This window comes from Monodelphis domestica, chromosome 3 (assembly GCF_027887165.1).
Source record: "Monodelphis domestica isolate mMonDom1 chromosome 3, mMonDom1.pri, whole genome shotgun sequence".
NCBI classification, from domain to species: domain Eukaryota; kingdom Metazoa; phylum Chordata; class Mammalia; order Didelphimorphia; family Didelphidae; genus Monodelphis; species Monodelphis domestica.
Window position 1 is genome coordinate 318,021,872 of NC_077229.1, and position 26,197 is coordinate 318,048,068.

Sequence of the window (26,197 nt, forward strand, 5' to 3'; positions counted from 1 at the left end):
TAGCCTTTGTTATTTTATAATTTGAAGGTGAAGTTAAGAATTATAAGGATAATAGTGGTAGTTTTATTTAGAATAGTATAAATTTGGGTTAGTCAGATCAGGGAAGATTAGTATAGCCTGTGAAACACAAGAGAAGTGGTTCCTTATGGAACTAGGGAGTTTATTTGGGTGGATTTAGAATCCATTAGAATCAGAAATCCTTGTTATCCTTATATATTTCAATAAATATTTTATTTTTTATAATAAGAGTTTCTTTAGCATCCGGCCTGAAGGGAAGTTAACATTTGAGTTTCATACATTCACTTCATCACTGAAGATACTTTTGATTACATCTATCACAAAAGTATCTGAACAGTTTTGAACCTGTATTGGCATAGTTTTCCCATCTATTTTTATGTAACTCACAAATTATTATTTTACAGGGGACACTGAATGGGTAAGTGACTTGCATGTGGTCACATGGCTGGTATATTACTAAGGCAGAATTCAAACCCAAGATTCCCTAAGTATGACTAGCTTTCTAGTTACAATGTCATGTTGCCTCTTGATAAATTCAAATGAAAAATCATATCTAATTCTTGAGATAGCTCATGGTGCTGTGGAAAGACATTTACTAGTATTTATAATATGGTGCTAACCTACAATATATTTCCAAATATATGTATACACCAAAGCTTCTTTCCATTACTCTAGTACAGTGATGATGAACATTTTAGAGTCTGAGTGCCCAAATTGCAACCCTTAGACTGCATGTGAGTGGCCTCCTTACCTCAGACAGGGAAGGGAGGAAGCACTCCCATTAGACTTCTGGGCAGAGGAGCAGGTGATGTGAAACATGTCCTCAGGCATGGTGGAGGGGGGGAAGGGAGCAGTCACCTCCAGCATACATGCCATAGGTTTACAAACACTGCTTTAATATAACTGCTATATGGTATTATTTCAAATTGTCTCAAGTCATTCCATTGAAAAACTTAGAAAATTCTTTCAGGCACACTGTAAGTTATATAAAGAATACAATGAGGTAAATAAGGCAATTTTCTTGGATGGAAAAAAATTGTCTTTTGACATTATAAGTTAAATCCCATGAAGTCTCAATGATATATCCATGGGATCAAATTTACCTTTTTGTAATAAGATCTCTTTAATTTCCTCATTTATTATCAGTGTTCTTTTACTTTTTATTTAGTTAATTGAATCAATTAGTTATATTACTCTCCTCTTAGATATGTTCTCCAGTATCTTCAGCCTTGTGTGGATATTATTCTTTCATTGTCATACCTGTTGCTCCCTGTGGTATCTCTGATGACAATGATGACAATAGTGATGATGATGAAAATAATAATATACTAACATTTATGTAGCTCTTTAAGGTTTGCAAAGTGCTTTACATATCTTATATTATTTCCAAGAAGATATTGGTAAGATATTCATTTAAAAATGCAATCTTTTATTGTTCTATAATAAATAATAACAAAAATAATTGGGAAAAACAAAATGTCAAGAATATTGAAAAAAATGAAAAAATGATAAGTAAGGAGATCTTAGTACCAAATTTCAAACTAATTATAAAACTGTACTTATCAAAACTATCTGGGACTAGCTAAAAAATAGAAAAGTAGCTCAGTGAAATAAGAGGCATACAACAAAAAATTGTAAAAGATTATAGTATTCTTGTGTTGGACAAAGGTAAAGTTCCAAGTTTTTGGAATAAGAATTCACTATTTGGTAATAATTGTTGGAAAAACTGGAAAGTAGTTTGGCAGAAACTAGATATAGACCAATATCTCACACCATTTACCAAGATAGATACAATCTATTCCTGGCCATGAACCCATCATGTTTATGTCCAAAATTATATTCTAGAAATGTAAATCCTGTTCTCAGCTACTAACTCCTTAACCAGTTGTTCACTCCTCAATTTTTCCTGTCTTTTCTGAGGCCCCTATATTTAACTGGCAATAATAATAAGAATAGCAGCTGAACTCCTAAAGTTTTCAGTTTCTTGCCCAGGACTTCATGATCATAAGCAATGCTCTTTAGTTTCCTCCAAGAGGCACCATCTGTCCACTTGTGAATTACTGGAAGTAGTCAAATCTAAGGGAATTCTCCATCATACCATGACTATATTCTCTGGGAAGATATAATAAAGCTCTATTGCTCAGGTTGTGTTGGCATATGTCTCTGCTCAGGAGAGACTCACTAATCACTACTACTTATCTCTTCTTTCTCTGTTCATAACTGGATGGACTGTCATCCTGATTGTACCTGTGGATCCTCATTATCATTGGATCAGCACACATGGTTTCCTCTTTAGAAGGTCTAGATCAGTCCTTTCCAAATGAAAGTGCTTTTCATTTGTCCTTTCTCTCTTCCTTTTCTGTATCATATATTTTTTCCAGCCTGTGTCTGCCATAGCCACAATTCCTTTCTACAATACTCTGAGATAGAACTATGGACAAGCAAAATCTATGTGTCTGTGTTTTTTTAAACCACTGGTAGCTTGCTCCTATCAAAGTTTTGAAGGAAAAACAACCCCTAAAAACACCACCCAGAGGAACAGAACTGTTGCTCTCTGCTCACCTCTGCCTTATTTCCACTTAATTGAGATTTTAAAAAATCTGTCAAAGAATACAATTGCCAGATTTAATAAAATTTATCATAAACAGCTGGGAATGATCCTGTCCCTACTTCATCCAGTGTTCCTGATTGCAGTATGAGAACACAGTAAGAACCATACAAGAGAGTAATCTTTCATTGGACCAGCCTGAGAATCCAACCCTTTTCATTCATTTTAGAGGGAATCATGCTCTCTAGTTGCAAATATCAGCTAAAGTCACTATAGAACTATACTTCCAAGTGATGAATTACTTTAAGTGTGGGCCCAATTTAATACATCCACCCCAAGACAAGATCCTATGAATTCTTGGATGTTACATAATTATGAGTAAGCACTCTGGGGTTCATGAAAAATAAATCACTATTTTTTATTCCACAAGCATTATTAAGCACATCCTATGTGCCAAGCACTGTGCTAGTAACTAGTGAGGGAGATAAAATTAAAAATAGGCCATGCACTCAAGAAGTTTACAGAAATTAGTTTTTTTGTAGAAAACATTTACAGGGATTAGTACATATAATATATATATATATATATATATGGAGTTAATAAGAAGTAACATTGTGGGGAGGGCACTCACTAAAGGGGGAGGTTCAAGAAAAGACATCATGCTTTTCTCCAGACATTTTAAAGTCAAACCTAGGTTTATAGGCTTTCTTCCTTAGTAAAATATTGCCTTTTTAAGGGCAAAAACTATCTGGCTTGCTTATTCTTTATCTCTGGCACTTGGAACAATGCTTGGCACTTACTCAAAAAAGTGTTTTTATTCATTCATATTTTCATTTGTCATTCATTCCTGCCCCTCTCCCCCACTGATTCATGTAGAAGGTAGAAACTTAAAGGAAGTTAAAGGATTGAAGTGAGGAGGGAATGTATTCCAGACAAGGACAACTGTCAGTGTAAATGCACAGAGATGGGAAATAGGATGCTGTATCAAGAGGCAATGTGTTGGGGGCAGCTAAGTGACATAGTGGATAGGATGCCTGACCTGTAATCAGGAAGATTCTTCTTCTTGAGTTCAAATCTACCCTCAGATACTTAATAGCTGTGTGACTCTGGGCAAGTCATTTAAGTATGTCTCAGTTTCTTCATCTGTAAAATGAGCTGGAGTAGGACTCCAAGTCTAGAATTCTTTTACTATATCACATTCTCTCAATGCAATTCTAGCTCCATTTCTCACAGAAGCCCTCCCACATGATGATCTAGTTCTCTAGCACTATTAATAGAATATATATTGCTTTGGCTTTTGTGGGCTGACTTGGGCTGACCAGATGTAACATTGTTTCCATGGTGAATACATCAAGAGTGCTAAGTAGCTGACTTCTAAGGCAGTCTGCTGTAGATTTGGAGCAAGGAAGATTTGGGTTCAAATGCTATGTCATACATTTGCCACCTGTGTAATCTTAGGCAAACCAATTGTCTTTCTTGAGCTCATTTTCCTAATCTGAAAAAAAGGAAGGAATTGGACTAAACTTTGTATCAAACTCAAATAGAAATGGGCCATTAATAATGCATATAAACATCCCTTCTGGGTATATATTAGTTCAATTTAAAAATGTAATAATATTTCACTGAATTTTAAAATATATTTTGTTAAGTATTTCTCTGTTAATTTTAACTTGTTTCTGGAGCACCTCTGGACTAAGTGGCTTCCAAGGTCCCTTTCAGTTCTAAATCTCTGATCCTCATTTCATAGGCACCTGATTAATACACAAATGGTATTTAGAGCCTGTGGTGCTACAAGCAAACACTTTTGTTCTCTTTTTCCAAATATATGAGGAGCTAAAAAAGAAGACCCAGTGATTAGAAAGGATTGATAGAAGAAAAAGAAGCAATGTGCATTCTGAGAGGCAAAGATAAATTTTGGAGCAGTAATGACTTGAAAATTATTTGAAAAACTGGATAGACTACTTAATTGAAAATGAATTGAGATCAGAGCAACCTCTATTTTAAAACAATCAATACAGATGGCTGTTTTAAATAACCCCATTCAATTTCTGGACTATATTTTTTTGCTTCACAAGATAAAAATCAAACAGAAATGATAGTTTCTCTAAATTTGGGAAAGCTAATGAAACTTCCTGGCCAGCCGAAACCAGATCTCCTGGCACTCTGCAGCAGATGCTCTTTCTAAACAGGATGCTTGTCAAATGCACTCGAGAGACTTCACAAATAATACAGCTGAGAATTAATTTGAATGATATTCATGCAAGTGATACCCACTGAGCAGGAAGGAGTTGACATGTGGGTGGGGAAAGTCTCCCTTAAGCACATACAGGTGGCAGCTGGAAGAATTTTCACATTCCTTTTCTGCAGCCATAAGGGAAAGACAAATGATTTCCATTCTCCTCTACCTTGTCATTCATGAAGTTCAATTTGGCAAAAAAAAATGTCCCAAAGAGAAAGAAGTCTGATTTCAGTCATTCATTCATCTATCCATCCAACTCCTACTGTCTTCAAGGTAGGGGGGATGACTCTTAGAGACCATCTGTGAACTTCCCCATCTCCCTCCTCCACACTTCAAATTCCCTCATTCCCTGAATGTTTGCATTCAACTTGTCTCTCTTTCCCTCCTGTCTCAGAGGAAAAGGTGTTCTTTTATTCTTGCCAAGACTAAGTCCTCCCTACACATATCTAATATTTCTGATCTCATTCCATCCTGTCTCTTCTTGGATCTTAGGCCATCAATCATTTCCATTCTCTTATGTATTCTGCCTTTCCTGCCCCCTGCCCCATTTTATTGTCTTAAATCTACAGATATAGTTATATGAAGGGGTCTCCTGGTAAATGTTTAACACTTGGCTAACACATGACAAATTTTAAAATTTAATCTTGTATTATTAAGATTTTGCCATCACTTCCTTAAGACTAGAAAATGGACAAAATCCAACTCCCAGTAAGCCAACCAACAATAATCCAATTCCCAATTTGTAGTATTTGCTGCTTTCCAAAGTCCAAGTGTTCATGATGAAAATTTAACAATCTCTTCTCCAGAGTCAATATGAACTGGCTCCAACACACTCCTAGCCTAAAAATCTTAACTGCCTCTTATTTGGATATTGTCCTTTCTCCTTATCCCCTGCCCAAAAGTTCACTCTTTCTTCAACCAGTATCAAAATCACCACTGCCACTATTGATCCAAAGATCATCTAGAACTTTCTAATCTTTTCTTTTAAGCAAAGAAGCTTATATATCCAAATTAGTAGTAAAACAGGAGATGAAAGAAGGTATATATTGGAGAATATACACCAGACTAAATATAGAGTGAAGGATCTCTCCCAATGGCAGTGGGGTAACTCAGCTCAACAAGCTCTTAGATATCTCTAAAGTGAGACTCTGGTCTCTTCCCTGAAGTCTCTCCAGTAGAAAGCTGGATTCAGGGCCATGATAGAGATTGCTAGCTCCTCTCATGTCCTCCCATCTGGAAGCCAGAAAAAAAAAACCTGAACTAATTGTTTAATCATCAAGTAAATACAAATTCAGTGTCAAAGGATACAGGTGTTTCTCTCTCTCTCTTCTCTCTCTCTCTCTTTCTACCCTTCCCAAGCCCTTCCCTCCTTCCCTTCTATCCCTCTCCTTCCTTTCTCCCCTTCTTTCTCCCTTTCTTCCTTCCCTTCTATCGCTCTCTCCTTTCTTTCTTCCCCCCTCTCCCTCTCCTCATGCCCCCTACCTCTCTATTCTTCCTTTCCTTCTTCTCTTTCCACCTCCACTCTTTCCTTCCTTTCCCTCTTTCCTTTCCCATCCTCCCCTTTCTCCTTTCCTCTCACTCTCCCTTCTTCCTCCTCTCCCTCACTCCTCTGTCTCCCTTCTTCCCTCCTTCCATCTTCTCTTCTCTTCTCTTCTCTTCTCTTCTCTTCTCTTCTCTTCTCTTCTCTTCTCTTCTCTTCTCTTCTCTTCTCTTCTCTTCTATCTCTGGTCTCTCTTTTTTCATTCTCTCAGTCACTGTCTCTTTATGTTTAGCCTATATAGTTGAATTCACACATGTTAAACATCTATATGATATAACTGCACTATATTCAGAAAAAGGGAGGTGTACTTTGTATTCTGCCTTAGACAATCAAAATCTGTAATACTCTCTCCCATTCTAAGCATCTCATTTTAGAACAGAGACAAATTGGAAAGAATCTAAAGACACTGATTAACATGGGAAGAGAACTAGAGATCATTCTATCACTAAAATATTGATTAAAAAACAGATATTGATATTGAACTTGGAGAAAACATGTCTTCTGAGATCATTTCCAAATAAAATTCTGTAACATAATTGATTGTGCTCCTTTTATTTTTTAAAAAAATAAATGATTATTTTCTGTCTTAAAATGGATACTAAGTATTGGTTCCAGGGCAGAAGAACTATAAAGGCTAAGCAATTGGGGGTTAAGTGACTTGCTCAGGATTACACAGCTAGAAAGTGTTGGAAACCAGATTTCAAATGAGGAGACCATGCTCTTAACATTTTCTTAATTTTCTTAAGACAACTAGGTGGTGCAATATATGGAGCACTGGACCTCTATAGAATGAGGAAGACCCGAGTTCAAATACAACCTTAGATACTTAGTAAATGGGCAAGTCACTTAATCTCTGTTTGACTCAATTTCTTCATCTGTAAAAAAAAAAAAGAAAAACAAACAACAAAACAGGGATAATATTGTAAAGAGCTTAGCACTATGCCTGGCAAATAGTAAGCTCTATATAAATGATATCATCATCATCATTTAACTATGTGACTCAGAGCAAATCTTTGCCTTAGTTTCCTCAACTATAAAATGATGTTAATAATAATGCCCATCTCCAAGGGTTGTTCTAAGGACCAAATGAGATAATATTTTTAGAGCACTTATCAGTGCTTGGCATATAGTAAGTGTTTAATAAATGCTTATCACCTTCCCTTACTCTTTTGGCTTCTATGGAACTAGTCTCTCTAAGTTCTATACTTTTTCTCCTTCATCATTTTTCTTTCTCCCTTTAGTACTCTAAATTATTCTAGCCCATAAGACTCTGCCCTTCTTTTCTTTCCTTCCTTCCTTGCTTCCTTCCTGTTCCAATATTTTAAGATGCTTTTGGACCCTAACTCACTTATCCACCATGTTAGCTATCCTTTCCAGCTTTATGTCACTTCTAAATTTGATTATCATATTATCTATGTTGTGGAAAGGAAAAGTGAGATAGAGAAATCATCTTTTAGAATGTTCTGGGAGGGGGAGTGGCAGTTGGAGTAGGAGAAGAGGCTTATGGGAGAAATAGCTGAAAAGAAAGGTCTTTGCCCTCTGAACTCTGGTGAGAGAGGAGCTAGCACCCGAGCTCAAGATCTCAATCTGTGGTGATAAAGCCTTGCCTCCATTTCCCTTACTTTGAAGAGAGAAGGTTCCTGATATCTTGAGAGCATCAACTAAAAGAAGGACAAAACAACCACTGCTGCTGAAAAGGGCTGATCCCTTAACTTCACAGGATCACCATAAAGATCCTTTCCATCCTTTGACCTTCCCAAGAAGGACACTTGACATCTGTTAGTTTAGGATAGTGACAGTGACTAGAGAAGAAGGAGAAAGAGAAGCAGAAACTGATCCATCTTGACTCAGCTGAAGTAGGACAAAAGACAACCTGTAGGGTCTCCTATTCCCACAAACCTATCCCCCTTCTTTTATTACTTGAATTATTAAACAACTTTATATTGAAGAAACTTGCAGTCAGATTCAAATCACAGAAGAACAAAGAAAGAGAGAGTGGTCGGCTAGGCTAGCCATTTAGCCTTGGCTACACAGCAAAAGCCAACAGGGATAGTCAGCTTGTCAGATGAGTGGGACTTCTGGGCTTCAAACACCAGCCAAGCTTTGAGAGGAGTAAACTCTATTATTCCCCAGAAATCTATTCATTGAAACCACTGCCCCTGTTCATCCTGCCTTAACATCAGCTCAGGGGTACCTCTCTCATGGGTCGAGTGTGAGTGGGTATCTCTCCCTTTACCTCACCAGTCCTCTTTATTCCCTCTGTCCCTTCACTTCCTCCATTCCCTATTACAAACCCTTCCTTATCCCCTTGCACCTCAATCCTGACAATATCTTTATCTAAGTCATTGACAAAAATAAAAATCAGCAAGGGGCTAAGTACAAATCTCTGAGATACTTCATAGGAGACCTCCTGCCAAAATAAACACAAATAGCCACTCTTTTTGGGAGTCTAGCCATTCAACTTTATGATGCTTCTTTGATTTTCCATGATCTTTCAAATATCAACATTTGTCATTTTTCTTTGGATTTAATTTATCTGTCTAGGTGACTTGACTATATTGGGGACAGCTAGGTGTTCTCTTACTCTTTAATTATTTATTTATTTTGGGCTATTTTATGATGTGAAGTTATCCACCTTTTGCAGAGAAAACAGAAATAAATAAGAATTGATCAACTTTGTTTTCCCTCTTGTTGTTGTTTATTAGTAGTATTCCACACTATGTAAGCAAAGCTCCCATCCACACTTTGGCACCCCCCCCACACACACACCAATATAGCTACAAACACTTTCTTTGGTTTTTCTTTGTTTTCTTTGGCAGCCTTAGCTCATTTTGAGTCTTGGCATTCCTAATCCTTATTGTTCGATCATTTTTCAGTTTTATCTGACTCTTTATGACTCCATTTGGGGTTTTCTTGACAAATATACTGCAGTGATTTGCCATTTCCTTCTACAGCTCATTTTACAGATGAAGAAACTGAAGCAAGCAAGGTTAAGTGACTCACTCAGGATCACACAGCTAGTAAATGTCTGAGGCCAGATTTGAACTCAAGAATATGAGTCTTCTTGATTCCATGTTGGGAATTATATCTTCTACACTACCAAACTGCCCTAAATACTTTTATAGGACCACAAAATAATCAGTATTCACCATCTATCATATGCTTTCACCGAATTGTACTGCTTTTTAAACTTTCAGTTGATTAGTGAATTCCTTATGCATCCACATGGACTCTTTAGACAAATCCTCTTTGTTGGATTGCTATCCTTAAGGTCTTTAGAATTTCATTCTTGAAATTTATTATGGAATGATTTCTTCTCAGACCATTTAGTCCCTTCAATATTAACTTTCTCTCTTCTAAACCCTTTGAAATCTTCTTTTCTGAAGCCTAGGTTTCATTTGACTATTTCCTGGGGTGGAGCTGACATGGCATAGAAGGTACAGGGATCCATTTGATTCCTACCAAATTACCCTCCAAAAAGCTATAATATAAATACTAAAATAAATAACAGAGTGCTTCAAAATAAATTTTGGAGCAGCAAAAGTCACAAAAAGACAAGGTGAAGTAATTTTTCAGCCCAAAACAACTTAGAAAGCTGACAAGAGGGATCCCGGACACCAGGGTGGAAGTGTAGTTCAATGTGCCAGGACAGGCTCCATCAAGGCAACAAGCTTTGGGAGTAATTGAGCAAATGCCAAGTCTTCCAGGAACTTTCAGCCACAGATGATAAGGGAAATCAGAAAACTCCTCAGAAGGGAGAAGTTGGGTAGCTCAGTGGACTGAGAGTCAGGCCTAGAAATGGGAGGTCCTGGATTCAAATCTAGAATTGGACACTTCCTAGATATGTGACGCTGGGCAAGTCAATTGACCGCCATTGTCTAGCTCTTACCACTCTTCTGCCTCAGAACCAATACCCAGTTTTGATTCTAAGATGGAAAGTAAGAGGTAAGGGTTTAAAAAACTGCTCAGAAGGAGATTATGGGGGTCTCTTTATTGACTCTGGGTGCAAGATACTTGTGGTATTGCCCATAAAGAGAACCAGATTGAAGTCCTGGGGTCCAGTTACATGGTGGGGAGGAGTATCAACATATACCAGCCCTTGCAGCCACAGAGGAGCAGGAGACCTTGGCCACAGTCTCAAGGGGATAAAAGAGTGCTTGAAATTACTCATGAACCAGAGCATAGGTAGGGAGAGTATTTAGTACTGCTCTCCTTATATCATACCACTTTGGAAGAACTGAAAGCAGATAAATCTCTAGATTCAACTCTGAAGGCAGCTGCACAAAGAACCTGAAGCTTGGAACAAGTGCTCCATTTCTCATAGTTATAGAGCTCAATTTTAACAGTTTTTTAAACTAAAAGGAAAAAAAGACAGGCAAATGAACAAGTTACAAAAAAAAGAAATGCAACATAGAAAGTTATTTTAAAGATAAGGAAAACTAAAACACACACTCAGAAGATAAGAAAGTCAGTACTGATGCAGCCAAAGCCTGCAAGAAAAAATATAAATGTCTCAACCCCAAAAGGAATTAATGGAGGAGTGCAAAAAGGATTTAGAAAGTAAAATAAAAGGGGTAGAAGAGAAATTGGGAAAAGAAATGAGAATGATACTGGAAAATCATGAAAAAAGAATCAACATCATTGTAACAGAGGCACAAAAATGCTGAAGAGATTAATATCTTAAAAAAACAGAATAGGCCAACTGGCAAAAGAGGAACAAAAATCCAAAAAAGAGAAGAATTTTTAAAAAAAGCCAAATTGGAGAACAGAAAAAACGATATACAAAAGTTTACTTAAGAGAAAAACTTCTTGAAAGGCAGAATTGTCCCTTTGGAAAAAGAGGTACAAAAATTCACTGATGAAAAGATCTCTTTCCAAAGTATAATTGGTCAAATTGAAGAGGAGTTACAAAAATTTATCCAAGGAAATCTTGCCTTAAAATCAGAATTGGGCAAGTGGAAACTAATGACTCCATGAGACATCAATAAACAATAAAACAAAGTTTAAAAAATGAAAAATAGAAGAAAAGAAGTACTATCTCATTGGGAAAACAATTGACTTGAAAAATAAATCCAGGAGAGATAATTTAAGAATTATTGGACTACCTGAAAGCCAAAATTCAGAAAAGCTTAAACATCATCTTTCAAGAAATCATCAAGGAAAACTACCCTGATATTCTAGAATCAGAAGATAAAATATAAGTTTAAGGAATGTACTGATCACCTTGTGAAAAAAAACGCCGAAATGATAACTTCTAGGTACATTATACCCAAATTCCAAAACTCCCAGGTCAAGGAGAAAATATTGCAAGCAGCCAAAAAAAGAAACAATTCAAATAACGTGGAGCCACAGTCAGGATATTAGAAGATTTATCAGCTTCTACATCCAAGTATCAAAGGACTATGAATATGATATTCCAAAAAGCAAAGAAGATAGGACTTGATGAAAGGACCAGAGGTGAATGGAAAATATGAATTTCAAATACAAGACTCAAGAGAATCATAAAATGGTAAACAGGAAAAAGAAATCAAGACCTTCAATAAGGTTAAAAGCTTTATATCCCTACATGGGAGATGATTCTTGTAATGCCAAAGAACTTTTTCATTATTAGGGCAGCTATGAGTATACATAGACAGAGAGTGAGGGTATGAATTGAATATGATGGGATAATATTAAAAAAATAAAATTAAGGCATGAGAAAGAAGAATGCATTGAAGGGGAAAGGAAAATAGAATGGGGCAAATTATTGCATATAAAAGAGACATGAAAGAGTGTTCACAGTGGAAGAGAAGATGGAGGAATGTGGGGAAGAGAGCAGTTGAACCTTAATTTAATCAGAATTGGCTCAATGAGGGAAGAATATACACAATCAATTGAGTATAGAAAGCTCCCTTACTCTATAGGAAAGTAGGAGGGAAAAGAGATAAGAAAAGTGGGTTTGAGGCTGATAGAAAAGAAGGAAAATTGGAGGAGGTGGAGGTCAGAAACCCAACAGGGGTAAATAGGATGGATAACAATACACAATAATCATAATGGTGCAAAAATGCTTTACAAGTCTCTCTAATAAAGGCCTCATTTCTCAAATACACAGAGAAATGAGTTGAATATATAAGAATACAAGTCATTCCCCAATTGATAAATCATCAAAGGATATGAACAGTTAGCTCTCACAAAATTAAAGCTCTCTGTAGTCATGCAAAAGTGCTCTAAATCACTATTATTTAAAGAAATGCAAATAAAAACAACTCTGAGGTACCACCCTATAGCTATCTGATTGACTATTATGGAAGAAAAGGAAAATGACACTTGGCGTGGATATGGGAAAGCTGGGATATGAATGCATTGTTGGGGGAGTTGTGAACTGATTCAGGAGACCAATTTGAACCTATCCCCAATGGGTTATAGCAGTATAGAACCTTTGACCCCATAATGCCATTACTAGGTTTGAAACCCCAAAAGATAAAAAAGGGGTGAAGGACTCATCTGTACGAAAATATTTAAAGCTGTTCTTTCTTAGGGGGCATAGATTTGGAAAGTGAAGAGATCCATTAATTGGGGAATGGCTGAGTAAGTTATAGTATATGATTGTAATGAAATACTATTGTACTATAAGAAATGATGAGGCAGAACTCAGAAAAATCTGGAAAGACTAACACAAACTGAAACAGAGTGAAAGATGCAGAACCAAAAGGAAATTGTACAGTAGCAGGGATATCTTACAATAAAGAATCGTGAATAACAGTTATAATGATCTCAAACTATACCCAAGGACTCATGATGAAAAAATGCTATCTACTTCCAGAGAAAAAGAAATTAGTCTGAATCCAGAACAAAGTAAACTTTTTTTTTACTTTCTTTTTTCCTCTCTCAGTTTCCTTTCACATTAGGATTAATATGGGAAAATGTTTTACATGATTGCACATGTAAAATTTTTATGAGATTGCTTACCATCTCAAAGTGCGTGGGTTTGAGGAGAGGGAAAGTGAGGGAGAGAATTCAAGACTCAGTACTCCTGGAAAAATGTTGGAAGGTGTTTTACATGTAATTGGAGGAAAATTTAAAAAAAAAGACTATTTCAAGATTTCCTTTTATTTTCTGTTACAAGTTTTAGGATGGAATAGTCAGTCCCCCTAATCTTCATCATTTCCATTCCAGTAACTAGGTTCCTATTATTCATGAGAATTTGATAAGAATAGACTTTCCTCTTATTGGTTCCTCAATTTTTTTAAAGGAAGGAATTATTGCTAAGACAAATAAAATAGCTCCTTTGATTTTGGGAGCCAGGGAGGGAGAAAGGGAGGAAGTGTAGACACAGAGGGACAAAGACAAAGAGACAATTATGGTAAGAGAGAAGGAGAGAAGGAAAGAGGAAGAGAGAATAGAGAGAGAATTAGTTTAGGCATTTGTGTATGTATATGTGAGGCTATGAGTTTTATTTCTGGCTCTTCAGTTGGTTGTTGTTGTTGTTGTTGTTGTTGTTGCTAAACTCTTACCTTCCATATTAGAATAAATAGTGTGCATTGGTCCCAAGGCAGAAGAGTAGTAAGTGCTAGGTAATAGGGGTTAAGAAATTTGCCCAGAGTCACACAGCTAGGAAGGTCAGGGGTCAAAGTTAAACTCAGGACTTCCCATATCTAGCTAGGTCTGGCTCTCAATCCATCAGGCCACCTCGCTGCCCTTCTCCTGGTTCTTTCTTTGGATTTTTTCTTCCATGAATTTTTATGAATCTCAGCTATCATTCTTTCTTTTGTAACTTGGAGTCATGCAAAGATGATTTTCTCCCTTCTCCTGTACTTATTAGTTTAATGCCCCTTTGATTATATTTCCAAGATTCCTAGAAAAAAACATTCTTACCAAACTTTGTTGCTTATACTGTATCTCTGTCAAAGAATCTATATGCACTATGTTATAAGCTGTGGTCCAGAAATACAAATCTCATTTTCAGAAATGAATTTTCTTAGCCAGTTATTAATACCATAATTAAAATTTCCCTTCTGGATCCCTTAACTTAAAAGAAAAACAGAGAACCACAACCCACACAAACTACACTCTTTGGTATTTAGTTTCTTGCCCAAAGCTTTATAATAATTTTCAAAACATTTATGAGTCCCCTTTGGAAGTGCCATTTGTGCCCAGGTGAAGCATGAGAAGTAGATAATTTGTCATCTGTTTTGATCAGTCTTGGGAGATTTTCTCTTATGACTTAGAATCATGCTCCAAGTAGATTAGGGACCTCTTTATTGTTAACAGGTCAATAAAATAGCTGTCTACATATACCTGTGCCTAGAATCACACATGACTACTTCTCTTTGTACCTCTCTTTACTCTTTTACTGGATAACCTTTCATGTCATAGCAATTGTTCCTTCTCCCTAGCAACCTATAATGTAGAGATGTTCTCTAAGTCCCCTTTTCCCTTTTCCTCCAGAAGAGTGCTGAGTCTACACTTGGAACATGGATCAAACAGCCATCTGGCTGTGGCAGTGATACAAACAGTATATACTCTAAGCAAACTTTTCTATACTTTTGCTTATTCCTTATAACAGTTGGGCTTTTCTGACTTGTTTCTGACTTTAAACAACTTTGGAGTATTTAATAAGCCTACAGATCTGAGCACCTGGTTACAATTTTTTAACTAGTTATAATTTCTCAATAATTTGACAATTCTCCTCAAATTCTTTACTTGTCTAGACATCAGTTCCACAGCAATAGTCACACCCAACTGTCCTTCAACCTTGCAGCATTCTTTTTCACCAATTTGTACCTTCCTCAAGTCCATTCTATCCCTTGGATTAACCCTCTAATTGTTCCACTTTTCTTATTTATCAAGTCTTGTCAATTACTTTTATCCTTCTTGAATTGGCTTATATAACTTCTACTCCTAATCCTTCTTAATTTTCCTTAATCCTCCTCAGTAGTTCTATGTTCTCCTTAACTGTTTTTAATCTAGATTCTCTTATAATGCAGAAGTTGAATCTGGACCAGAATATGAGTCTGAAATTTTTCTCCAGATCATCTTCAACTCATTCCAAATTTTACTACATTTATTTCCCCAAATTCAGCCTCTGAACCACTTCACTAGTACAATAATGATGGCTATCATTTATATAGAATTCTAAAACTAGCAAAGTTATTTACAAATATAGTCTAATTTTATTTTCCCAATAACTTTGAGAGGGCTATTTCCTCCATTTTACAGATGAGTAATTAAGGCAGATAGAGGTTGAGTGACTAAACTACCTTAGGTGAGATTTTAATCAAGTCTTTATGACTCCAGGTTTCATCTGTAGCCACTGAACCACTTAGCCACCTCCAAGCAGAATGCATGATTGACTTCTCCAATGTTGACTTTAATCTGGCTCCAGCCTATGTTTCCAGTCTTATAGTAGAGTAATCTTTTCCATTTCAAACTGCACTACTGGAAGTTTCTTGATTTTGCCCTGTCCTCTGCTGTCTTTATGCAATTGTATGGAGTATATTCCATGCCTAGAATGAATAATTTGACCCTCTTTCAACTTTGCTTCAAGGTACTGTTCACTGTGTATCTGTCATAATATCTTGCCTGATTCTCTCAGCAAGCAGCAATAACATCTTTTTATGTCACTCAATCTGGTCTCTCCTATGAATATACAATAGTATTCTATTTCATGTATATATCATAACTTGTTCAGCCCTTTCTCAGTTGATGGAAACCCCACTCAGTTTCTAATTCTTTGCCACTGTAAAAAAGGTTACTGTAAATTTTATATCCTCCTAGTTTCATGTAAAATTCTTGAAGGGAAGGACTATTCTTTTAAAATAAGTGAGTAGGTAGTGAGAAAGCAGAAGAAAATCCCTCTAATGATTCTACTAAGAAAGATGGAGAAAAAGGAAGAGATTAATTATATAAGAGCCTGAAGTGTTTGTAGAGTCAAGGCAAGAATTTGGAGCAAGAGACAGAGTCAAAATGGTGGCCTAGAGGAAGTGGAAGTTCAGACCTCTGAAAACCCTTCCTAACTGATTACAAACTAAATGCTCCTAGGGGACTTAAAATCAAACCTAACAACAAGACAGAGCCAAGGAACCCTCTTGCTGGACTCAACTTAAAAGGGTACACCCCCCCCTCAAAAGGCTGAATTTGAGAATGCTCAGGTTTAAGGGGAAGGATGAAGGAAGGTCCCAGACCCCTCCCCCACCTAGAGCCCTAAGCCTCCAGTGGCAGCTGGAACCTCTGGGTGGGCAAGGGTGCTGGTCTAGAGGGAGTACTTTGTGGGCAAAGCTGTGCCAGGTTCAGAGCATCAAACACAGGCAGTGGGGAAACAGTTGAAGAAGAAGCACAGAGTACAGAGTGGACAACCTAGTTGCAGCAGCAGAGACATTACATATCCCCCCACCCCCTTCCCTAGGTTTTGGACTCAGGGCACATCCAGCTCAACAGAGCTGGACTTAATCCCATCAAAGCCTTCAGAGGGCAGGGAAGCTTATCATCTTTGTGGATGATATAATGATCTACTTAAAGAATCCTAGAGAATCAACTAAAAAGCTAATGAAAATAATCAACAACTTTAGCAAAGTTGCAAGATACAACATAAACCCACATAAGTCGTTAGCATTTCCACATATTTCCAACACATCTCAGCAGCATGAATTAGAAAGAGAAATTCCATTTAAAATCACCCTAGACAATATAAAATACTTAGGAATCTATCTGCTGAGACAAACACAGGAACTATATGAACACAACTACAAAATACTCTCCAAACAATTAAAACTAGATCTTTAAACAACTGGGAAAACATTGATTGCTCATGGGTGGGACAAGCTAACATAATGAAATGACCATCCTACCCAAATTAATTTACTTATTTAGTGCCATACCCATTGAACTACCAAAAAAAACCTTTTTTACTGAATTAGAAAAAAAGTAACAAAATTCATTTGGAAGAACAAAAGATCAAGGATATTCAGGGAAATCATGAAAAAATAATGCATAGGAAGGAGGCCTTGCAATCCCAGATTTCAAACTATACTATAAAGTAGTGGTCATCAAAACAATTTGGTACTGGCGAAGAGACAGAAAGGAGGATCAGTGGAATAGACTTGGGGTAAGTGACCTCAGCAAGACAGTCTATGATAAACCCAAAGACCCCAGCTTTTGAGACAAAAATCCACTATTTGATAAAAACTGCTTGGAAAATTGGAAGGCAGTATGGGAGATATTGGGGTTGGATGAACATCTCACACCCTACACTAAGATAAACTCAGAATGGGTGAATGACTTGAATATAAAGAAGATAACTATACACAAATTATGTGAAAACAGAATAATATACATGTCAGATTTGGGGGGAAACGAAAGACTTTATAACCAAGCAAGAGCTAGAAAAAATCACAAAATATAAAACCAATAACTTTGATTACATCAAATTAAAAGGTTTTTGTACAAACAAAATGAATGCCACCAAAATTAGAAGGGAAGCAACAAACTGGGAAGCAATGTTCATAACAAAAACCTCTGACAAAGGTCTAATTATTCAAATTTATAAAGAGCTAAACTAATTGTACAAAAAAGCAAACCATTCTCCAATTGATAAATGAGCAAGGGACATGAATAGGCAATTTTCAGTTAAAGTAATCAAAACTATTAATAAGCACATGAAGAAGTATTCTAAATCTCTTATAATCTGAGAGATGCAAATGAAAACAAGTCTGAGGTATCACTTCACACCAAGCAGATTGGCTAACATGACAGAATTAGAAAATAATGAATGCTGGAGGGAATGTTGCAAAGTCCAGAAGTTAATGTATTGCTGGTGGAGCTGTGAATTGATCCAACCATTCTGGAGGGCAATTTGGAATTCTGCCCAAAGGGCAATAAAAGACTGTCTGCCCTTTGATCCAACCATAGCACTGCTGGATTTGTACCTCAAAGAGATGATAATGAAAAAGACTTGTACAAGAATATTCATAGCTGCACTCTTTGTGGTGGCAAAAAATTGGAAAATGAGGGGTTGCCTTTAATTGGGGAATGGCTGAACATATTGTGGGATATGTTGATGATGGAATACTATTGTGCTATAAAGGAATAATAAACTGGAAGAATTCCATGGGACTGGAATGACTTGTAGGGATTGTTGCAGAGCGAAAGGAGAGGAACCAGGAGAACATTGTACATAGAGACTGATGCACTGTGGTACAAAGGAATATAATGGACTTCTCCATTAGTGGAAATGCAGTAATCTTGAACAACTTGGAGGGATGTACAAGAAAAAAACACTATCCACATTTAGAGGAAAACCTGTGGGAGTAGAAACACAGAAGAAAAACAACTGCTCGATTGCATGGGTCAAAAGGGATATGGTTGGGGATGTAGACTCTAAATGATCCTCCTAATGCAAACACCAACAGCATGGAAACAGGTTCTGATCAAGGACACAAGTAATACCCAGTGAAATTGCATGTCAGCTACGGGAAGGTTGGAGGGAGGGGAGGAAGGGAAATAATATGATTCTTGTAACCAAGGAATAATGTTCTAAATTGACTAAATAAATTATCATTTAAAAAGAAAGCAAAAAAAAGAATTTGGAGTAAATTTAGAGGACATAAGTATGTCTGAAAACATAGGTTGAAACCAGTAAAGATTGATGGTGCAAGAGGGTTATATATGGAGCAAGTTAAAGGGCAAATATGAGAGAATAAGATTGAGGGCACAGTTAGAAAGAGGTAGCCTTTGAGAGGCAGAAGATGTTTCTTTTTCTCAGGTTACTGAGAAAATTAGGATAGAAGAGATAATAGAGAAATTTTGAGGTACAAAGAATATTAAAAATGTGAAAAGGGGAAGCAGAGTAAAATTTAGATCATTTAATAGAGAGGCTGGAAAGGATGTTTTTATCTTGTAGCTCTTAGAACACTATTCACTTTTTAAAAGAGTGTAATTCACAACCAAAATAGCTTATGCATAAATATTTATGATGATGAAGATAATGTGTTCCAAGTGTTTGTCAATAAATAAAGGGCACTATTGGTGAATGTGACTTATCATTGCCAAAGAGTATCAGTTCTTAAGTGTCTCATGTAAAAGAAATTCATTAGGTTCTTGTCAAAAGGGAAGCCTCCAGGTGGCCAAGAGGGAGGGTAAATTTTGGGGTGGTAATAAAAGTTATCTTGATATGCTTGCAAGCTCTAGGTAGTCTAGAAGTGAGGTCTAAGAAATGATGTGGGAAATAATTTCTGAACAATCAAAAGGGAATAAATAGGGAATGTAGAGCCATTCTGTGGATAGCTATGAACAAGAGGAAAAAGAGACACAGGCTGTAGGTTACTCTGTAGACATGATAATCACATTTCTGAGATTTTCTAAAATAGTATTGTCTCCTATTATCTTTTGTCAGGCCATATTTGGACAGAAACATATGGTGTCCATATAGAATGAGGTAATGAATGTTCACAGGGAGCCTCTGTGAACAAATGAATATAGAGATTCCAGTTGGCCAAATATAGTTATTTCTGAGGAATGATAGAAGAGCTCATGGTTAAGTGGGAGTAATGAAGCTTCAGAGAGTGGATATCGAGTTGGGCAGTTACCTGTACATGAGAAGCACTGTTTTCTTATCTCTGACTTTTTAGTGTCTCTGTTTTCCTTCAAGGTTCAGCTTATCTGCCACCTCTTCAAAGAAATATTCTTGGAACTCTACAGGAGCTAGTGATCTCTCCCAGCTCAAATTATCTCATGATATATTTTTCTCAATTTTATATCCTCTTAGTTTCAAGTAAGATTCTTGAAGAACTATTCTTTTAAAAATTATTTTTTTCAATCAATGAAAATCTGCCTTTCTCCCACTTCTCCCACCCCCCTCTCTCCAACTAAGAAAGAAAGGCAAAACCCCTGTTATAAACCTATATATTCAAGCAAAACAAATTCTGACATTGGTCCCATCCTTTTCAAACATATGTCTCAATCTGAATCCTTAGTCCATCACCTCTTTCAGAAGGTAGGTAGCATGTTTCATTATGAGCACTCAGCAATCATGGTTGGTCATTGCATTGATTAGAGTTCCTGTCTTTGCAAGCTGTTTTTACAATATAATTATTGTATAAATCTTGTCTTATGGTTCTGTCCACCTAACTCTTTATCAATTCATATTTGTTTTTACGTTTTGCTAAATCTTCGTCCTTCATCATTTCTTTAAGCACAATAGTATTCTATCTCATTTGTATATCATACCTTGTTCAGCTCTTCCTCAGCTGATGGGCATCCCACTCAGTTTCTAATTCTTTGCCAAAACTATACTATTATTGTATAGAGTGTCTTTAAAGTGTATCTTACTTAGTATTAATTCCTTATTTTATCTTCTATCCTTTTTATTCCTACATGGCTCTTCTCCTTTCCTCCTGTTAACCAGTTCACTGAAAATTACTTAAATTCAATAATATTTTATTAGGCATCCCCCATGTATCAGAATCTGTCCTAAGTTCAATTAAAAAAAGAAAAACAGCCCTACACTTAATGAGCTTACTATCTAATGGGAGAAGACTACACATGAAAGTAAGCTAGAAATAATAGGACCATCTTGTTTTGTGGTGTTGAAACCAAGAAAAGCTGCAGATGGAAGTTGGTAGCTAGGAGCACAATTCCTGCCTTCTATAAAAGGAAAACTTGAGAAGAGTGTGGGGCTCCAGTCTCCATCTCTATCATCAGAAAGAGGAGAGAGGAGGCTGAAGAATATGGGAAGGTGTCTTCAAAGCTGAGTTAGCAGCTTAGTGATGAGATTTGAAGTGATTAGCATATCCTGGGAGTAGCATCTTGTTCCTTGGAGTTGAAACTAAGCAGAGGTACAGATGGAAAGTGGAAATGTATTGCCCTCCTTTGGCAAGTTCAAATGAGAGTGAAGTTCAAGAATTGCCTATTTCTTCTACCTTTTTTTCCTTGTTCACATATACTTCTACTTGCATACCCCAAGTGTGTGAAACAAGATCCTGCTTCTCCACCTCTTCTAGTAAGCTGCTCTTTTTCTTCCTTTCCAGCTTTCATTTTTTGATCATTAAAACATAACAGAACCACTCCCAAAATGTCAGTACAATTAGATTTCCCTTATTACCTCTGAGCTGGAAGTATTCTGAGGGGATACATATATTATGTCCCTTCATTAGGATATAAGCAATTTATCCTTGTTTAGTTCCTAATTCCACTAATAGTGTGTTAGTGTGTCTGTTTTTCTGAAGTCCCTTCAACATTTGTCATTTTCCTTCTTTGTCATCTTTGTCAATTTGATATGTGGGAGATGGAACCTCAAATCTGTTTTAATTTTTAGCAAACATTAATTAATTGCATAATATGTGCAAGATATTGAGCTAGGCACTGACTTCTAATGGTCCTGTAAACTATGAGATCTTATGATTCAATACTAAGGTGGGGAGGATAAGAATTGTCATTAATGAGGAGGATGACACAAATGGATAATATCACAGATCCTGAATTCAAAAGTAGTAATGGCTCATGATGACCTGATGAATTAGTAACATTCACTGGGGCCATTCTGACCTAATTTGTTCACTTCTTTTAAAAGAGCATCAGAACTAAATGTTTTCCTTATAGAATTCCATTACCCTTCCATTCTTTGCTTTTTCTTTTTAAAAATAGCATTGATTATTGGTGAAGCTTTTCTAAATAACAATATGATTTGTCTCTATTATGGTAGATCAAGTGTTAGAAGCAGAAAAGGCAATTTTTGTAAATCACATTAAATGTTGGTTCTCTTTTCTCAGGACTTTCTGGAATGGAAGAAAAATGGAGGAGAAAGGAATCTATGAAAGAGAATCTTTCTGAAGGAGGGAATGGATTTTTAGAACTGTTCACAAAGGGAATGGGATATTCTTTAAATGAATTCTCAGATACTACAACTGTACTAGATTGCCATTTTCAGACATAGTACATGAGATTCACTCTGCAGGTCCAGAGTTGAAGTTCCTTTCAATTTGAAAGAGCTTATATTTTTACATTCTTTTGGCACAATGCCAAGGATAGCAACACAAAACATCAAGAGCCTATGTGAAGAGTGAGGAGGGAAGTGTTGGTTCTTTGGATGTCACAAAGAATGAGGGGATATGCCTTTAATATTATTCGAAATGAGGAGAGATCATTAAATTTTCACTGATTACCCTCTTCTATTAGGAAGATAGCTGGTGATTGGAATTCTGTTCTATTCTTAGCATGGTAGGCTTCCCACAAAGCACTAGATGTATAAAAGATGATTCCCTAGAATGCTATTACTGTACATATGGAGGATGATGTCCTGGGGTGGCAGACCTTCCTGAACAGAGCTTCTTTTGTGGATCTACATGTCAGAGAACTAACTTCACAAGTCCTTGCATCTTGTCCTGACCTTTTTTGAGCTCCACTAGTCTATAAACGTCAGTGCTGGATATTCAATATTTTGATCAGATACCCTGATAACTGCTTTTCTCTGCCATTTCCATCGTACCTTAGAACCTTGTTCTAAGTCCCACATTCCAACAAGGATCTGCAAGATTGACAAAACTAAGGGTAATGAAGTCATTGGAACAGAAGTGATATAGTGTTATATCAATGACTTTGCCAAGCGGTACACAGAAAGCTAGATGCAGACCTGACATGAATTCTAGAGAAGTCTGCTGAAACTGAATACCTTGGGAGAATAGCTAGTATTAAAAAACCCTTACCTTTCTTCTTAGAATCAATACTATATATTGGTTCCAAGACAGAAGAGCAGCAAGTACTGGCCAGAAAGAGGAAATGAAACAAATTACAAACTTGCACATAGAAGAATGGCATAATAGTGATAGATGTCTACTCTCTGAACATTTGATGGATATCTCTCTTTTCTTTTTCCTTCTGTCTCTATTCCATCTCTGCCTCTCTGTCTCTGCCTTCTCTCTCTGTATCTTTCTCTCTTTCTTTCTCCCCCTCCCCCTAACAGCAGAGCAACCAATAAACCTGCAAGGATAGAACTAAAGTTTCTAACAGGGAACTGAAACCCAAGGTAAACAAGATTGTGAGATACTTCTACTCTAAGAGTTCAAGTCCCCAGGCACGGATCACCTATATCCCAAAGCACTAAAAGAACTGGGTGTGTGATTGTTGAATTACTGTTGTTATGTCTCTTAATGGTTGTGCAGAATGGGAGGGCTTCAAACCTGGGGAATGGCAAATATGGACACATCTTTCTAAAAAAAAAGTTTTCACACTATATAGAAGAGTGAGCTTGACTTAGTTTCTGGGAAAATATGTAGAACATAATACTAAAAGGATGTTTGTGAACTCTTAGAGAGGGAAGCTGTGATAATAGATGCTTTTAAAATGTTTGTTCAACTGAATTGCATGTTTTTATCAGAAACTGGTCATGCTAGTTGAATGTTACTTCCTTTTGACAGAATTTCTAGATGATGAATGTGGGGATTGCTAGACATTTAACATACCTGAATTTGAGCAAGATGTTTATTATAATAATTATAATTATTGTAATTATAATTAAGTCATTAAGTAAAATATTTCATAATAGTAGCTGACAGTTTAAGTAATGTTTTAAGGCTTACAAAGAAGTCTTAAATATATTATCTAAGTAGCTAGATGACACAGTAGCGGGAGCACTAGACCTGGAGTCAGGAAGACTCAAGATCAAATCCAGCCTCACATGCTTATTAGCTGTGTGACAAGGGACAAGTCACTTAACCTCTGGCTTCTTGAGTTTCCTCATGTGTAAAATGGAGATAATAACTGCAACTCCCTCCTAGGGATATTGCAAGTACAAAATGGGATAATATTTGTAAATTCTTTGCAAATCTTAAAATACTGAACATGTTGCTATTATTTTTAAAAATTTGTTTGTTTGTGACATTAAAGTTTCCAGGTACCTTTCTCCCCCCCTTCCCTGCCTCATTGCTCTCCCTGCACTAGAGAAGGAATTGTTTGACCAAAGTATATATGTATATTTATATGTATATATATATTAACTATGTTTTGTTTTTATTTAATTGGTTTTTCTCTGGAGGTAGACATACAAGTCATTCTTCAAACACTATTTTCCCATTAGATGATGCTATCTTATATGATATGAGAAAAAGAAAGATGTGATTCATTTCATAGCATAAATGAGTGGAATTCAAACCCATTGACCAGTCCCATTCATAAGTTAATGGACTGATGTAAACTTGTAGAGAATCCTTCTGTGGAATGCCCCATGAATCTATCTTTACCCACTTTTTAACAATAACCTGGATGAAGGCAAAACATGTTTATCAAATTTGGGGATTATATAAAACTTTGACTTAAAACCACAGCTATATGCATTCATATGAAAAAAACTCAAAATAATTATTGATTAAAGAAATGCAAATTCAAAAAACTCTGAAGTATCATTTCACAACTATTAGATTAGCAAAAACAACAAAAGGGCAAAATCACAAATATAGGAATAGATATGGAAAAATAGATATATGATACACTGCTGGTAGAACTACGAATTGATCCAATCATTTTGGAAAGCAATCTGGAATTTTACACAAAGAATTATAAAGAAAATGTGTATACCTTTTGACTCAATAATACCATTATTAGAATTGTTTCTTGTAGTGATCAGGGAAAAAGGAAAACAACTTATAGGTTCTAAAATGTTTATAGCAGTTCTCTTTGTGGTGGCAAAGAACTAGAAACTGAGGGGAAGCGTATCATTTGGGAAATGGCTAAAGAAATTGTGATGGAATATGATTGTGCCATAAGAAATTATGACTAGGTTAATTTAAAAAAAACATGGAAAGTCCTACATGAAATTATGAAGAGTGGAATGAGCAGAACCAACAGAGCATTATATACAGCAACAGAAATAGTTTGAAAAATAGATTTTGTATGTATACTTACAGAGAAAGAACTTATAAATAGAAATAAACATGGTTTATTTAAGATATAGTTAAACATAGAAAATATAGTTTTATATATACATATATCTTTATGTCAAATGATGCCTTCTCTTTAATTGTGGGGGGTGTGGGAGGAAAGGAGTTACTTGGCTATTTTAATGTAACAAACAAACAAATTGGGGGGAAAAAAAGGAACATTCTGCAATGCATAGAGTTTTAGCATTGGAGTCAGAAAGATTTATGTACAAATTCCATCTTGACACTTATTAACATTGCAGCCACGGCCAGGTCATGTGAATTTTTTGAGCCTTAGTTTCCTCATAGGTAAAATGGGGATAATAGTACATGTAGTATTTGCCTCACAGGATTATTGTGAAGTTCAAATGAGATAATTTGTTTGAACTTCTTGGTAAACTTTAAAAGGTTATAGATGTGTCTAATTATTGTAGCTACTGATGTTCAGTTTCTGAGCATATGAAAATGAGTGATTTTAACTATTTTATATTCATGGTCCATAAATTCTGCTGAACTTCACTGCTACTCGGTAATCTTTCTATTGTGCCATTCTTTTATCATCTCCCTATCTCTTTCCTTATAGTGACTATCCCGAACTTCTCTCTTCATGCCCCTAATTTTACCAATAACATTAATACAATACATGGTACTCCACTTCACCAAGAAGATTGATGGAAGGAACATTTATTATTGGGTACCTAAGGATCAGAGATAGCATTACAATGGACTCTTAAATGAAAGGTGCATTGGGTTTCCTCTTGTTGCATGAATGAGGAGTAGTGTCCTTTTAAAAGAAATAGAATAAGGTATCTTATCCTGGAACACAACCTCTAGTGCCAGGTCCTTTCCTCAATCTACTTTAGATATGTAATCCAGAAGTGAGTAGTAAGACATCTGCCCATTACTACTTGTTCTTGTATCTTGCACAAATGTAGGCAACTTTCTGCTTGATCTGGAGCCTCCTCTTG

General features: G+C 36.2%; 1 protein-coding gene across 1 annotated transcript in view; it reads right to left on the reverse strand.

Moving 5' to 3' along the window:
* CPA6 (carboxypeptidase A6) overlaps nt 1-26,197 on the reverse strand; it is a 364,762-nt gene that overhangs the window by 332,659 nt on the left and 5,906 nt on the right.